Below are 15,642 nucleotides of genomic sequence, written 5' to 3' on the forward strand. Positions count from 1 at the left end.
ATCTAACACACTATTCAGAAGTTGGTGCAAACTGCAGATATCACCAGTATTCCAGCGATAAGTGCCCCAAAATTTAAACACCATGGTGGACTCCATCAAATAACAGTAATAAGAACAAGAAAGAGTCACACAGCAATTTAGAGAACAACCAAAAACGTTATTAATTTTTTTTCCAAACTTTATTTTTTATAATAATAAATATATAAACGATAAACTATTTTCAAACTTTATCTTTTCATTAACATATATATGAACAATAATACAAAACAACAAGGCGGAACACTCCTGTGGGGACCATGGATGTCGACGACAGACCTGGAAAATCAGAAAGATTGTTAAAAAAAAAACAACATGGTATTCTCAACAAAATACCACAAGAAACAAATCACAGATATATAAAATGCATACAGCTAACAAAATGTTATAAGTTTAACTTACAAAAATTGTAAATGTTGCCGCTTTAAAATATTTACCGAATCTGAGGAAAAGTTTTTGCTGAAGGCACCACGCCCACAACGTTTTTCTTCAGTGGTGAGGACATTTTTTACTTTTCCCAAGGGGCAAACAAAGACCATTGCCACCTTCGTCACTCGCAAGATTTGCCAAAGAGTTCTGTTACGAGGGGATCCTAACAAAAAATACTCGTGCGGCACAGCAAGTATGATGAAACACCTAAGGACCCTTCATCCAAACAATCTTGCACGAGAAGAGTGCAAACAGATGAGAAACACTCCTGTTCTGTATCTGTAAAACAGAATCACAAATAAATGTATATTAATAACTTTCAAATTTATACTATTCCATTACTGTACAAACACATTCAATATAAAAACTGACTAAGAAACTATAGCCCTGAACCACAAGTGTGACGATCGTTAAAACACTACATGCATAGGGCATACTACTTTGAAGCAGTTCATGCCCTAAAGCCTAACTCACTAAAAGACTACATGCTAACTGACTAAATGATTACAGTACTATAAGGAGACACACTGGGTGAGTGACAGGGTGTTTGCTAGAAGAGTATGAATACTAACTAGGGAATAGAAGGTGTGAAACACAACTGGGTAGGTGATTAGAGGACTGCATCCATACTGCATAGGCATTTAAAGCAGTCCATGTGCTAAGGCCTGGCTCACTGCATGACTACTTGGGTACTGACTGAATGATTACAGTACAGCAAGGAGAGTGCCTAAGTGAATTTATAAGTGCTAGGCTTTTCGCACAGGGAATGGATTAGTACTTGGTACTGAATGGGTCACTAGAGGAGTGCAAAGGCAGTGACAAGTGCTGGACTGTATGGATACTGACTAGCAAATTGAAAGTGTGAAAGACAAGTGTCTAGGTGGTTAGAAGACTGCATGCATAGTGCATAGGGGTTTGAAGCAGTCCATGTGCTAATGCCTGGCTCAGTGTATGAATACTTAGGCACTGACTAAATGATTAGAGTACTGCAAAGATAGTATATTGGTGAATTTATACGTTTGGGGGTTTAGCACAGTGAATGGATTAGTACATGGTGCTGAATGGGTCCCTAGAGGACTGCAAAGGGAGTGACAGGGTATTTCCTGGAAATGTATGGATACTGACTAGGGAATTGAAGGTGTGAAAGACAATTGTGTAGGTGGTTAGAGGACTGCATGCATAGTGGATGAGGGTTTGAAGCAGTCCATATACTAAGGCCTGGGTCACTGGATGAGTACTTGGGTACTGACTGAATGATTAGAGTTTGCAAGTAGAGTGCCTAGGTGAATTTATTAGGGTTTGGCACAGTGAATGGATTAGTACATGATGCTGAATGGGTTACTAGAGGAGTGCAACAGCAGTGACAGGGTGTTTGCTGGAAGTGAACGGATACTGACTGGGGAATTGAAGGTGTGAAAGACAAGTGTGTAGGTGGTTAGAGGACTGCATGCATAGTGGATAGGGGTTTGAAGAAGTCCATGTGCTAAGACTTGGCTCAGTGCATGAATACTTAGGCAGTGACTGAATCATTAGAGTACTGGAAAGAGAGTGCCTTGCTGAATTTATAAGTGCTTGGGTTTTGGCACAGTGAATGGATTAGTACACGCTGTTGAATGGGTCTCTAGAGGACTGCAAAGGAAGTGACAGGATGTTTCCAGTAAGTGTATGGATACTGACTAGGGAATTGAAGGTGTAAAAGACAAGTGTATAGTATGTTAGAACACTGCATGCATACTGCATAGACATTTGAAGCAATCTATTTGGTACTTAGAAACTGACTAAATAATCAGACTACTTCTAGGACAGTGCTTAGGTAAAACTTTTAAATTTTCAGTTCTGCCACAGTGAACAGAATAGTACATGGTACTGCACCTTAGTGTCAAACCCCGACTCATTTTATCAATGCATAAGCAAACACTAGTTTCTAATGCTACTAAAACTTGACAACATGAGAGGTTTTAAAATAGTTATCTGTCAGCAAATACACGATGTTACCAAATGCTTCTCTCACAGTGATCCCAAATACACACTAACTCACAGTGTGATTCTAGACAAGCACCACTATCCCTATGAGTTTACCTAAACCCATTCACTACAGTGCAAGTGGTAAGGAAACTGCACACAATCTACATATTTCACAACTGCAATTTACTGTCAATGCCTGACTCATATAATGAAAGCATAAGCCATAACTGTCTTCTAATGCTACTAAAACTTGACAACATGACATGTTTTAAAACAGTTATCTGTCAGCAAATACACAATGTTACCAAACACTTCTCTCACAGTGGTTCCCAAATGCACACAGACTCACAGTGTGATTCTAGACAAACAACACTATCCCTAGCAGATTACCAAAACTCATTCACTACAGTGGAAGTGGTAAGGGAATTGCACACAATCTACATATTTCACGACTGCAGTTTAGTGTCAATGCCTGACTAATTTAATCAACGCATAAGCAATGACTAGCTTCTAATGCTACTAAAACTTGACAACATGACAGGTTTTAAAATAGTTTTCTGTCAGCAAATACACGATGTTATCAAATGCTTCTCTCACAGTGGTTCCCAAATGCACACACACTCACAGTGTGATTCTAGACAACAACCACTATACCCAGGAGTTTACCAAAAATCATTCACTACTGTGGAAGTGGTAAGGGAACTGCACACAATCTTCATATTTCAGGACTGCACTTTTGTGTCAAAGCCTGACTCAGTTAATCAAAGCATAAGCAATGACTAGCTTCTAATGCTACTAAAACTTGACAACATGACAGGTTTTAAAATAGTTTTCTGTCAGCAAATACACGATGTTACCAAATGCTTCTCTCACAATCCTTACCCAAATGCACACAGACTCACAGTGTGATTTTAGACAAGCAACACTATCCTAGGAGTTTACCAAAACTCATTCACTAGTCTGGAAGAGTTAATGGTACTGCACACAATCTACATATTTAAGTACAGCACATCAGTGTCAAAGCATGACTCATTTAATCATCGCATAAGCAAAGACTGGATTCTAATGCTACTAAAACTTCACAACATGACAGGTTGTAAAACAATTATCTGTCAGCAAATACATGATGTTACCAAACGCTTCTCTCACACTGATCCCAAATACACACTAACTCACAGTGTGATTCTAGACAAGCACCACTATCCCTAGGAGTTTACCAAAACTCATTCACTACAGTGCAAGTGGTAAGGGAACTGCACACAATCTACATATTTCACGGCTGCAATTTACTGTCAATGCCTGACTCATTTAATGAAAGCATAAGCCATAACTATCTTCTAATGCTACTAAAACTTGACAACATGACATGTTTTAAAACAGTTATCTGTCAGCAAATACACGATGTTACCAAACGCTTCTCTCACAGTGGTTCCCAAATGCACACAGACTCACAGTGTGATTCTAGACAAACAACACTATCCCTAGCAGATTACCAAAACTCATTCAATCAATCAATCAATCAAGTTATCTTTATTCGATATGTAAAAACATTATCATGAAAAGTACAATAAAAATCATGATTAATATATCATGAAATAGCATAAAATTTTAAAATACAAGATTGCAGTAAGCGTAATTTCAATATTTTAGCAGCCCTTGTCAAAAACATTTGGGGGAAAAAAGTACATAACATACATGGAAACTTTTATCATCTAAGGCTGCATAGATACCCTTATTCTGACAATCACTTTCAAATAAAAAGAGACCACAGCTATGGCTGATGGATTATCCAGTGTTTTCAATTTATGATAAGCTATCCTACAGGAACGTAATCCCCATGATTTAAGCAGTGGTTTCAGATAAGTGACCCTTGGCAATTGGTAAAACTTACAAAATAAAATGCAATGGATGTTAGATTGTAATGACAGGCCATCGCATGGACATTTCTCCAGATTTCTGGACCAACAATTCTGATTGGGAAATGTTAACAATCTCAAAAAGGTATCAGTACGGAAACGAGTCACAAGCATACGGATGAAAGGGGATGGGATTAAAGATAAATACTGCTGCATTCCTTCAACGATAGTAGAATGTTGATACTCCATAACCGTACACTTAGATTTTTCAAGGGACCAGCGACGATTGGCCAAGTGAGTAGCGACTAATCGTTTTAATGTAACTCTAGATATTTTATTTAAAGTGGGGGGTCAGTAAAAAATTGTGAATGCCCTATATCAAGTGACAGGTTTCTTACGTAATTCAACCATTTAATATTATCAGCCTCATTCAGGCTGAGACAATCGCTGATAATTTCCCTGTTGAAGTGTGTTTCATGGGTTGTCCAGACTTTGTGCCATAAAATAATAGGAGAAGATTTTATAATGTCCGTGATATACGTCAGGCCAAGTTCGTTATGCATTACATATGTTGAAGTGCCGCGTGGGGTAGCCAAAAGATAGCGCAGAAATAAATTCTCAGAGCGCTGGATGTGATCAACCTGCTCGATTCCCCAAATCCCAGATCCATATGTGCCAGTCGAAACACACTTGGCCCTATAGATCTGTAATAAGGGATTAATCGGGCGTCCCTCCAATTTTTTGGAAAAATTAGTTAATGCGCCTAAAGCTTTGGAGAATACAGCTCCTCTAGCTTGCACGGCAGCCCGCCAGGTGCCCTTCTTGTCAAAGGTGATGCCCAGGTAAGGAAACCTATCAACACTTTCCAGCTTACTACCGTTTATGAAAATGGAACATTGTTTCTTTCCAATTCCTAGCCCACAAGACCTGGTGAAGGTTTTAGAGGCATTGATTTTTAAACCTCTCTGTGACATAAACTCAGTAAATTCTTTTACTGCCCTTTGAAGACCCATGCGAGTCTGTGACATTATTGCTGCGTCGTCCGCATAAAGAAGTATAGGTATGGGTTTCCCATTTATGGTAGGATAATCATAATAGTTTCTGTTGAGGTAATGGCCGACAGCGTTTATATAAAGGGCAAAAAGCAGAGGGGCTAAAATGCAACCCTGCCTTACGCCTCTCCTAATATAAAACCTGTCGGAACACTATCCCCGTCTACCATATCTGACACGTGCTGATGCTCCCCATTAAAGCTCCTTAATAAATGCAAGAATAGGGGGCTCAATACCAATCTCAGCAAGGGATTCCCAAAGAAGCTCATGGTTGACGCAGTCAAATGCGGAGCTAAGGTCCACGAAAGTCACAAAGAGGTTCCCCTTTTTTGCCTGGGTGTACTTGGCAATTATAAGGGTCAGGTTCAGGCCTTGCTCAATGGTACCTCTACCCTGTCTGAAGCCATATTGTAAGTTGGAAATTATATCTTGCTCGCCCAGCCAATCGTGGATTCTGTTTAGGATAATTCGCCCTGCAACTTTCATTAAAGAGTCAAGCAGTGAAATAGGGCGATAATTAGAAGGGTTATTCCTGTCGCCTTTCTTAAAAATCGGCACTACAACCGCCTCGGGCCATGTATCAATAAAGCCTGTAGTATTCAAAGAGTTTAAGACATTAGTGAGCAGGGGAGACCACAAGTCCAACTGTGATTTAAAAACATCAATTGGTACACAGTCAGGACCAGGGGCCTTCCCGGATGGGCTTTCTGTTAATGCCACTAGTACCTCAGCACAATCGAAGGTAAGGTCCAGAGGAAAAAGACTAGAAACGTTCAGCTCTTTATAAAGGTTATGATAAGTATCCAGCGTACCCGCATGCGCTGTGGGATCCGATAGTTCGTATAAAGTGCCAAAATGGTTAACCCAGGTTTCAGCGGTTATAGCCATATCAATTATTGTTGACTGGGTACACTGCAGGAAAGGTGCATTAACTGCTTTCCAGAAAGCAGTGTTGTCCCTATTACTAGAAGCTTCCTGTAAGGCTAGCCAGGCCTCTGCTTTCAGCTGATTTTTTCTGGTTAGCCGGGCTGCACGATATTTTTGTATGGCCTGCCGTATTTCTGACTGGTTTCTTGGGTTAGTTTTTAAAGTACATTTTAGATGTTTCAGGGCTTTAGAACAAGTCCTGTTAAACCAACCTGTGCTGCCTTGTGAAATTTTCCTTGGAGCTCTTGAGAGTAATTTTTTAATTTCCGACGAAATGACGGAAAAAGAGTGCCTAATGGCTTGAGGACTTTCTGTAGTAGACAGACATATCTGTATGTGCTCATATGTATTATTAATCAGGGAGTTAAGAAAAACTGGGGGGACTACTTTATCCCATTTTAAGTAGAGCCCCGTGGTAGTTCCCAGGTTAAGTGGCGGGGTATGGGACCGATTCGCCCTTACATCAATGTCAAAAGGTGAGGTTAATTTTAATGTCACCGCAATTTGATAATGGTTACTGATCGCACAATCAAGTGTCTCCCAGTTTAATATGATCTCTGGATACCTGGAGGATATCAAGGTATAATCAATTATAGAGTGGCAACCTCTCCCATTATAAGTAGGTTTAAAGCACTTCGGTGGAGAGCACAGCTCATTCATATAAGATAAGTTAAAAAGGGATGTTAAGCCGTATAAAAGGTCTCCTAGTTTGGTGTGCGAAAAATAGGGAGAGGTGTCACTACTAATAGAGTTCAAACCACAGGTACCTCCATTACTCAGTGAACACAATGAGCAATTGAAGTCCCCCACCCAGATAAGCAACATATCGGTTTTAAAATGAGTCTCAATTTTTATTAAGTCGGCCTTTAAGCCATTAAGGACCAGTTCATAACGGGAACTAGAGATGTTATTATAGAAGTTAACCAGGGTGATGTTTTTAAGGCGGCCCCCCTATTAAAGAGATAATCTGGTAGTTTTCAGTCCCGATAAAATGTGTGTGTAATAATCCAGATTCTACGGATATGTAAGTCACGAGACCACCCTTATTTCTGCCATATAAACTAAGAAGAGCTGGGGTATGTAAGGTCTTATATCCCAGAAGATGGAGTTTGTTGATATTCCAAGTTTCCTGCAAGCAAATAATACTATAGGTGGAAACAATTTGGACCCATAGGGGGTTTGTCAATTTGTCAAGGAGACCTGCCACGTTCCAAGACAATAGACCATCACCCAATGTAATGTTTTTATTGCCAATGTTACCGTTCATGGCGCCCTTTGGGGTCTCAATAATTTCCTGTGCCTTGCAAGGAATTGGTGAGCGTAAAGTATCGCTCATCAAATGGTGGGTCGGAAGAGAATTGGATATTAAACTGTCACTTAATAGGTTATGTTCAAGGTTTAAAGGGTAGGAATCAAAAAAAAAATTTGACTTTATCTCGACCTTACCAGAGTTCATAGAATTGATCTTATGATTAAAAAGATCAAAATCTGAGGTGGTTTGAAAAGGACTCACAATGACAGTATTACCAATCTCATTCTCAGGATTTAAGGATCAATCTAAATCGTCCAGGCCAGAAAGGATAGCATATCTATTTGAGGTTGGAAGGGGAAAATGGTGAGCTTCTGTATTAGCCACGGATAAAGAGTGTAATTTCAATGGGTTTAATAAGAGAGAACGGGGGTAAAAATAACTTAGTGTGTGTGTCGTAATACCTACACCACTAGTCAGAGTATACCAATCTGCAATGTGATGCAATACCCTGCGATCTCTGAAGTTTATAATGACCACGTCTCCCTGGATATCCTTTGGTCTGTAACCCACCCATCCCAGTCTTCTCACGTGAAGTATTTCACCATTGATGTCGTTGGGAAGTGGCCGATTTTTACTCAACCAATGAACTACCCTGTTTTTAAGTTCTTGGTATCCCTCTACTTTACCCATAGCCAGCTCCGGGACGCCTGTAAGTATCACCACGTATGGAGCTGCTTCTGGAGGCAGATCAATATGGTGGGTCGTTCCCTCCCTGCTATTCTGGGGTGGCTGCATGTTGACGTTATCGCAATGAGATTCAACAGATTTATGCGTTTGCATAGGTCTGCTATATTTTTCGCCGGAAACACTTTTCTCCAATATAGGTGTAACAGCGGGTATATTCGCCTTACTGGTTGATGGAATTGGCTGACTAACTCTTTGATCAAGTGAAGGGGGCCCAATATTGGGAAAAAGAATAGGATTCTTTGATAGACAGGTGTTCAAATCCCTATTGGTTACAGTAAGTGATGCGATTGATGTTTCCAAAGACGATAACTGTACAGCAATATTTGTAATCCTCTCCGCCAAGGGAGAAAGTAAAGATTTTACTAGATGCTCTATGTCATGTAGTAAATTAGGAGGATAAGACATAGGTATCTGAGTACAGTCTTGCGACGATTCTGCAAGTGTTGGAAACAACTGGGTTTGAAGGGTGGATTTGAGGGACTCTGGATGAAGATTTTTCCTCCCTTTTGTTTTTTGCGATGTGGTCTTTACTGAAGATTTAAGGGCAATGGGTTTGCTTCTGATAACCTTATTCTTATTCTTTCTGGGAATTTTTATTGGAGTCCGGTCCTCAGTTGAGGTATCCGTTATAAACTGGGTATTTGAAGTATTCGTAATGATAACCTTAGGCGCAACCGGTGTGTCTGTTACGTCATGAGGCTGCAGAGTGGGATCCACGTCAAAAGCAGGGTCCATGTCGATATTGGGAATCGTTGGTGAAAGAGCATTCTCAATATGGCCTAAGGACGAACGTTTGTGAAACAAAGGGTCCAAAGATAGGCGGCGCTCTGTTATGGCTATCTCCTGCTCTAGGACAGTGGCGGCCCTAGTGATAAAATGGTCTAATGTCCCCCTGACTGAGCCCCCCACTAAGGATTTCCTGGTTTTACTGGAGCAGGTAGTCATGGTATGGCAGTAAAAGATAGAGCGCTATCAGCCCTCTAAACAATACAGTGCAAGCAATCAATCAACAAGCAACTGATGGAACACAGAAGTCTTACAAGTTCTCAACAGCCAGCGATCAGGGGTGGTGGCCCAGCCCAGCCTCAGTCGGCCTTGGACGGCCGTAGACGGCCCGCCCTTTGCCCGGGCTTAGCCCGGCACGGACCCGTGCGCGGTCCCGCGAGGCGGTAGCCCAGCTGATGTTTATACGCCTCCAGGCGCGAGACTCCAGGAAGCGGCTTCCTCTTCCGCCGCAGGGAATGCTGGGGGATGTGGTCCCCCTCCTCACAGCGGCCGCGATGGAGTGGTGGCGGCGGGAGGGAGACGGTCAACAGGCAACAGGTGCGAAGATAGAATCCAGGGCAGGCAGGTTAGGTGTCAGGTTCAGGCACGCAAGGGAGTAACAGTCGCCCCATTCACTACAGTGGAAGTGGTAAGGGAACTGCACACAATCTACATATTTCACGACTGCACTTTAGTGTCAATGCCTGACTCATTTAATCAACGGATAAGCAAAGACTGGCTTCTAATGCTACTAAAACTTGACAACATGACAGGTTTTAAATTAGTTATCTGTCAGCAAATACACAATGTTACCAAATGCTTCTCTCACAGTGGTTCACAAATGAACACAGACTCACAGTGTGATTCTAGACAACAACCACTATACCTAGGAGTTTACCAAAAATCATTCACTACTGTGGAAGTGATAAGGGAACTGCACACAATCATCATATTTCAGGACTGCACTTTTGTGTCAAAGCCTGCATCATTTAATCACAGCATAAGCAAAGACTGGCTTCTAATGCTACTAAAACTTGACAACATGACTGGTTTTAAAACAGTTATCTGTCAGCAAATACACGATGTTACCAAATGCTTCTCTCACAATCCTTACCCAAATGCACACAGACTCACAGTGTGATTTTAGACAATCAACACTATCCTAGGAGTTTACCAAAACTCATTCACTAGTCTAGAAGAGTTAATGGTACTGAACACAATCTACATATTTAAGTACAGCACATCAGTGTCAAAGCATGACTCATTTAATCAACGCAGAAGCAAAGACTGGATTCTAACCCGCGATCCTGTGGCATCGTATATGGAAGTCAGAGACCAATCATCTTAATCAGTCAGTGCTTCAGGATGCACTTAAGCTGGATTATTTCCTTGATATAGAATGGATTAGATATGTGAGGGACTTCATGACAGACATTGGAAAACCTGAATATTTTAATATCCCATTTTCCATGTTAGTCGTCTCAATTGGTATGCAATTGTCTTTACAAAATACTGAAAATGGTTATGATAGATTTGTTCTTACCCGATTCCGATTGAATACCTTTCATAGGTTGGTCACTTTTCCATCTGTTAATAATTGGTCTAAAAACTTACCGAACTGCTCATGTGACACCATTTCTGAGCAATCAACAATTCATGCTATTTTTTTTGTAAATTTTATAAAGACCTGAGAAGAAAATGGATAATTCCAATCTTGAAAATTTGGGGCATTCGCCAATGCCGTCCCGCTTTCATGGCTCTCCAATGTCTTGATAATGATTGCATAATTTTAAATGTCATTTTCTTTTTAAAAAATCTTATCAAACGTCATAATAGCATAGCTTTAGACTCCCTTAATAATAGCGATAGTGTTTAAATATCATTGAACATACAGTAATTAACTACGCATAGATGTTAAGCTGGAGTACTGTAATCATAAGATACCAAACGTTGTTTTGGATATATCCCCCAAAGCATCCTAATATTGCAGTTGGGGGTTATCTCTTTTTTTTCTCCCGCTTTAAAGAGTCATAAACTTGTTCAACCTTGATCTCGCAATACATCACGACACCATCTGACCTTTTTCTATGTTTGAGGTTTTGTATGTACATTTCATTGCTTTGTATATTTTGTTTTATATTACTTCGTAATCTATTTTTATATCATACAGAACTAAATTCTTGATTGTAGATTTGTACATACTGAGAGCTAAACTTATGAACATTTAATCAGAAATGCTATTTGACCTTTCTCGCTCCAAAGATTGCTATTTTGCACATATCCTAACTGTACTGCCTTTATGAGATCCTTTTTAAATCGTCTATTAACTTTTTTTAACCTATATGTTTTGTATTGTTATAATGTCGAAATGTAATATTGTATACACTTTTATGGTTTGAAATTAACTTACCGAATAAAACTCATTCGATTTGATTTGATTTGACTGGATTATAATGCTACTAAAACTTCACAACATGACAGGTTTTAAAAAAGTTATCTGTCAGCAAATACATGATGTCACCAAATGCTTCTCTCACACTGATCCCAAATACACACTAACTCACACTGTGTTTCTAGACAAGCACCACTATCCCTAGGAGTTTACCAAAACTCATTCACTACAGTGCAAGTGGTAAGGGAACTGCACACAATCTACATATTTCAGGACTGCACTTTTCTGTCAAAGTCTGACTTATTTAATCAAATCATAAGCCATAACTGTCTCCTAATGCTACTAAAACTTGACAACATGACAAGTTAAAACAGTTATCTGTCAGCAAATACACAATGTTACCAAATGCTTCTCTCACAGTGGTTCCCAAATGCACACAGACTCACTGTGTGATTCTAGACAAACAACACTATCCCTTGCACTATACCGAAACACATTTCTTCATCTAGAAGTAGTACTACATTTTAGTATAGAAACATAACATAACTCATTTCACAAATTCATAAACAATGACTGGTTTCTAATTCTACCAAAATATAAAAACAGCACAGTTATCTGTCTACAAACACATGAAAAACACAAATGCTTATCACAGAATGGTTTCTACATGCACACACATTGTAGAGAAAAAAAGTACTCCCTACACTTTAGCAGGAGAAATACATTAGTCTGATTAAAATCAAAATAGTCTACATACATCCCCTCACAATTAAATAACTCATCTTTCAAGTTCTTTTGTAGATTAAGAAGTATATCAATCACTCACCATATTTTCTTTTACAGAATCTCTGCACTGTGCACCTCTCAGGAAAAACAAAGAATGGAAAAGTTTCCCTTTCATTTTCCACACATATACATGTAAACATCAAATCACAATCCTTCTCACATAAACTCAAAAGAAAACACACATTTCTATTGGTTAAACATTTCAACCCTTTCCAACTGAAATACATTTCAACCCTTCCCCCAATATGCCTTCTGCCTATTACCATAGAAACAGGTCATGGAACACTGCACTGAGCTCACAGGCCACAAGTTCAGCACACAATGTTGCTAATCAAGACAGGAAGTGTGCTTGACTTTTCAACATATCAGCTTATCATATATAAGGTTCCTTACAATCTGTTTTTGTTAACCAATAAGAATCATACCTTTAAAAAACAGAAATATACACCCTACCTTTCAGTGTAGAAAGTAGTCATACAACCAATGATTTCTTGTCTTTTTTAAAAAAACCTTGCCGTGGATCCGCGCACCCAACGCGTGAGAATCCGTGCACCCAACGTGTTAGGATGCACGCACCGTGCGCGTATTTCGCCGTTTTTTTTGTTTTTAAAAGGGGGCCCCAGGGGGTCCTTCTGGGACCCCCTAAGCACCTCTAGAGGGTCAGAGTATTTCCACTCTGCCCCCTTTATATGTTTTACACACTTATTCCCCTTGCTTCTTCAGCCTCGCTTCTACCGAGGCAGAAAATGGCCGCCAACAGTTCCTGGTTTCGAATGTAGAGAGACACTCGACAGCCAATTAGCATTCAGCGCGCGATCGGGAGGGTGCGCGCTCAGTTCGGGGAGGGTGCGCTTACGGTGCGGGTAGGGTCCGCGGATCCTCCCCGGCCATAGATATCACTAACTTTTTTACCCTAATTTTCTCAGGAACTACTGAACAGATTCACACCATTTATGCAAAAGGCACGAGTCTGAACTGAGGACTACCTCTTTGCCAAATTTGGTGTCATTCCGTTCAGCGGTTCGGGCTGTAGCTGCGACAACAGATCCTATGGGAAATTGCATGGGGAAAACGCGTTTTAGGACCCCCCTTTTTTCTAGGCCCCCGCTTGACGAATCACCACAAAACTTTCAGGGTAGGAGCGGAGCAGAGCTGGCCAAAAGTTTGGAAAATTTTACAAAGATTCGTCAATCGGCGCCAGACTTATTGGGAATAGAATGTTGCGAATTTCCTATGGAAAATAGGTCCTAACTATAACTATCTACTGGCGACCGCCAGTAGATAATATATATATATATATATATTAAGTTAATAACGAAATAAATTTTGCAACGAAGATTAACTAAGAAATAATGCCACTAAAGGTCTAAAGGATTAACCTGGAGAATATTGGAGTGACTGTACTTGCCTTCGTTACATATAACACCTGAACAACTAATGAAACCTTGATGAACATTGTAGAAATGAATTGTTCCTTTAAACTGGTAAAATTGTCCTTTCTCAATGTCTTGCAAGTTACGTTTAAAAAGCTAACGAACCCACCGTTACTGCGGCGATTGGCATATGAGTAAGAGTCGCTAGACTCGAAACGCGTAATGCCTGTTTGATTGATCTTTTTTTGGAATAAAAGAACTTTGTACAAGCATTGTTGGTGTGGCCCGTTTTGATGCTGCTGGAGAGAGCGCGCCGTGTGCTGTGGATATATATATATATATATATATTGTTAGAACCGGCGGTCTCTAGTTGGCAGAGGTATACACTTCTGACAAATAGGGACCCACCAACTCTAGTCAGGGCAAGGGGATTACACACTCAGATAACCCCTGCTACCCCCTTGGTAGCTTGGCAGAGCAGACAGGCTTATCTCAGAGGCAGTGTGTTAAGCATTTATGACCACATACAGTAATAAAGTGAATACACTACAAATGGACACAACACAGGAGTTATTATAAAAATAGTATTTTTATATAAGGCTAAGCACAAGACCAAATAACGACCAAAATGTACCACAATATTAATACATACTCTTTGGAAGGAAAAATAATAGTTCAGGTGAAGTTTCTTCTTAGAAAATAGTTCTTTAGCAACAAAAGTAAGTATTCTTCTGAAACACAGTTCTTGGCAACAATGTGACCCCTAACAAACCACAAAGTTCAAGGAGAGAGTCCAAGGGAATTTAGAGACCACTAAGGATTGTATCCCCAAACAATTGTATTAACAAACAGCGCAAATCCTAGGGTCTATAAAACTACCGGAAGTGCCAGTAAGCAAAAGAGCATAAGAGCAAAAAGATACTGCAAAAACCACCTCCAAGTGATAAACTAGACTTGTGAGATGGTAATCAACCTATTTGGTAAAAGTTGGCAAACATAATATGTCTAAAGGCAAATCCCTTTTAGGACGTAATCCCTCACTCACCAATGGTGACATGCTTCATCATAGGGACTCTCCTCCCAAGGGAAAACCTAGTTCCCTTGAGGGCTACAACCCCCTCACTGAGAGGGAGGAGCTCAGGGATGTTTTAATTGAGGGATCAACTAAATCCACATATGAAGAGCTAAGATGTATGAGTGAGGATGCAGCGCAAGCAAACAAGATGAAAAAAATGTATGTGTGAGATCAAGTGAAGATTAAAACTGGCTAGGAGGCATCATAACTATGCTTTAATCGGGAGATGCCCACTGTCAGGATTAAAAAAGCAGTGAGTACACCTGCGGTATGGATTTAAACCGCTGCGGTGTGAATATGGATGGTCAACATGTTTCAGCCCAAGAAGACCCAAACTGAATCAGGCTTTCATCAGGGCCTTATAAACAAGCTACTGCCAAAATGAAGTGAACAAACTGAAAAGAATATGGGGCCAAAACACTGTCATTGGCCTCTCATAGCAACTGCTGATACCTGTAATCAAAGGTAAAAAAACCATGTATCATATATATGCCCAGATATATCAATAATATAGATGCATAAAAGAGTCTGCACAACCAATCTTAGAAAAAAGCCTTAGAATCAAAGGCAAAGAAAAGAGAATATATCCATCTTACCCGCTAATGCTGGGTACAGGACTTCACCTCTACCTGGCAACCGCTCAGGAAGGCAGCACCGCTCTACAAACAGATATAAAATTACAGTTTGTAGAGTGCAAATCGTGGTGAATAGACACTCAAAAGGAACACAGAGCCTGGTCATATAGTAGTAGAAATAACCACCTACGCCAATCACTTAAACTGTGCTCTGTGTATAGAGCTTTTAAAACAAGGAGGGATTCATACATCAAGAAACCGAAAGATTAGTGATAAATACTGTAATCATGGGTCTAATACGCCAGAAATAGCGGCAAAAGACTGTTACATGAGAGGCCTCTAAACCTACTCGTAAATAGAAAAAGAAAGAAAAATTTCTATGAAAAATGGGTGTAAGAGGTACACGCCCTCC

The sequence above is a fragment of the Triturus cristatus genome, chromosome 1_1 (genome assembly GCF_964204655.1).
Source record: "Triturus cristatus chromosome 1_1, aTriCri1.1, whole genome shotgun sequence".
Lineage (NCBI taxonomy): Eukaryota > Metazoa > Chordata > Amphibia > Caudata > Salamandridae > Triturus > Triturus cristatus.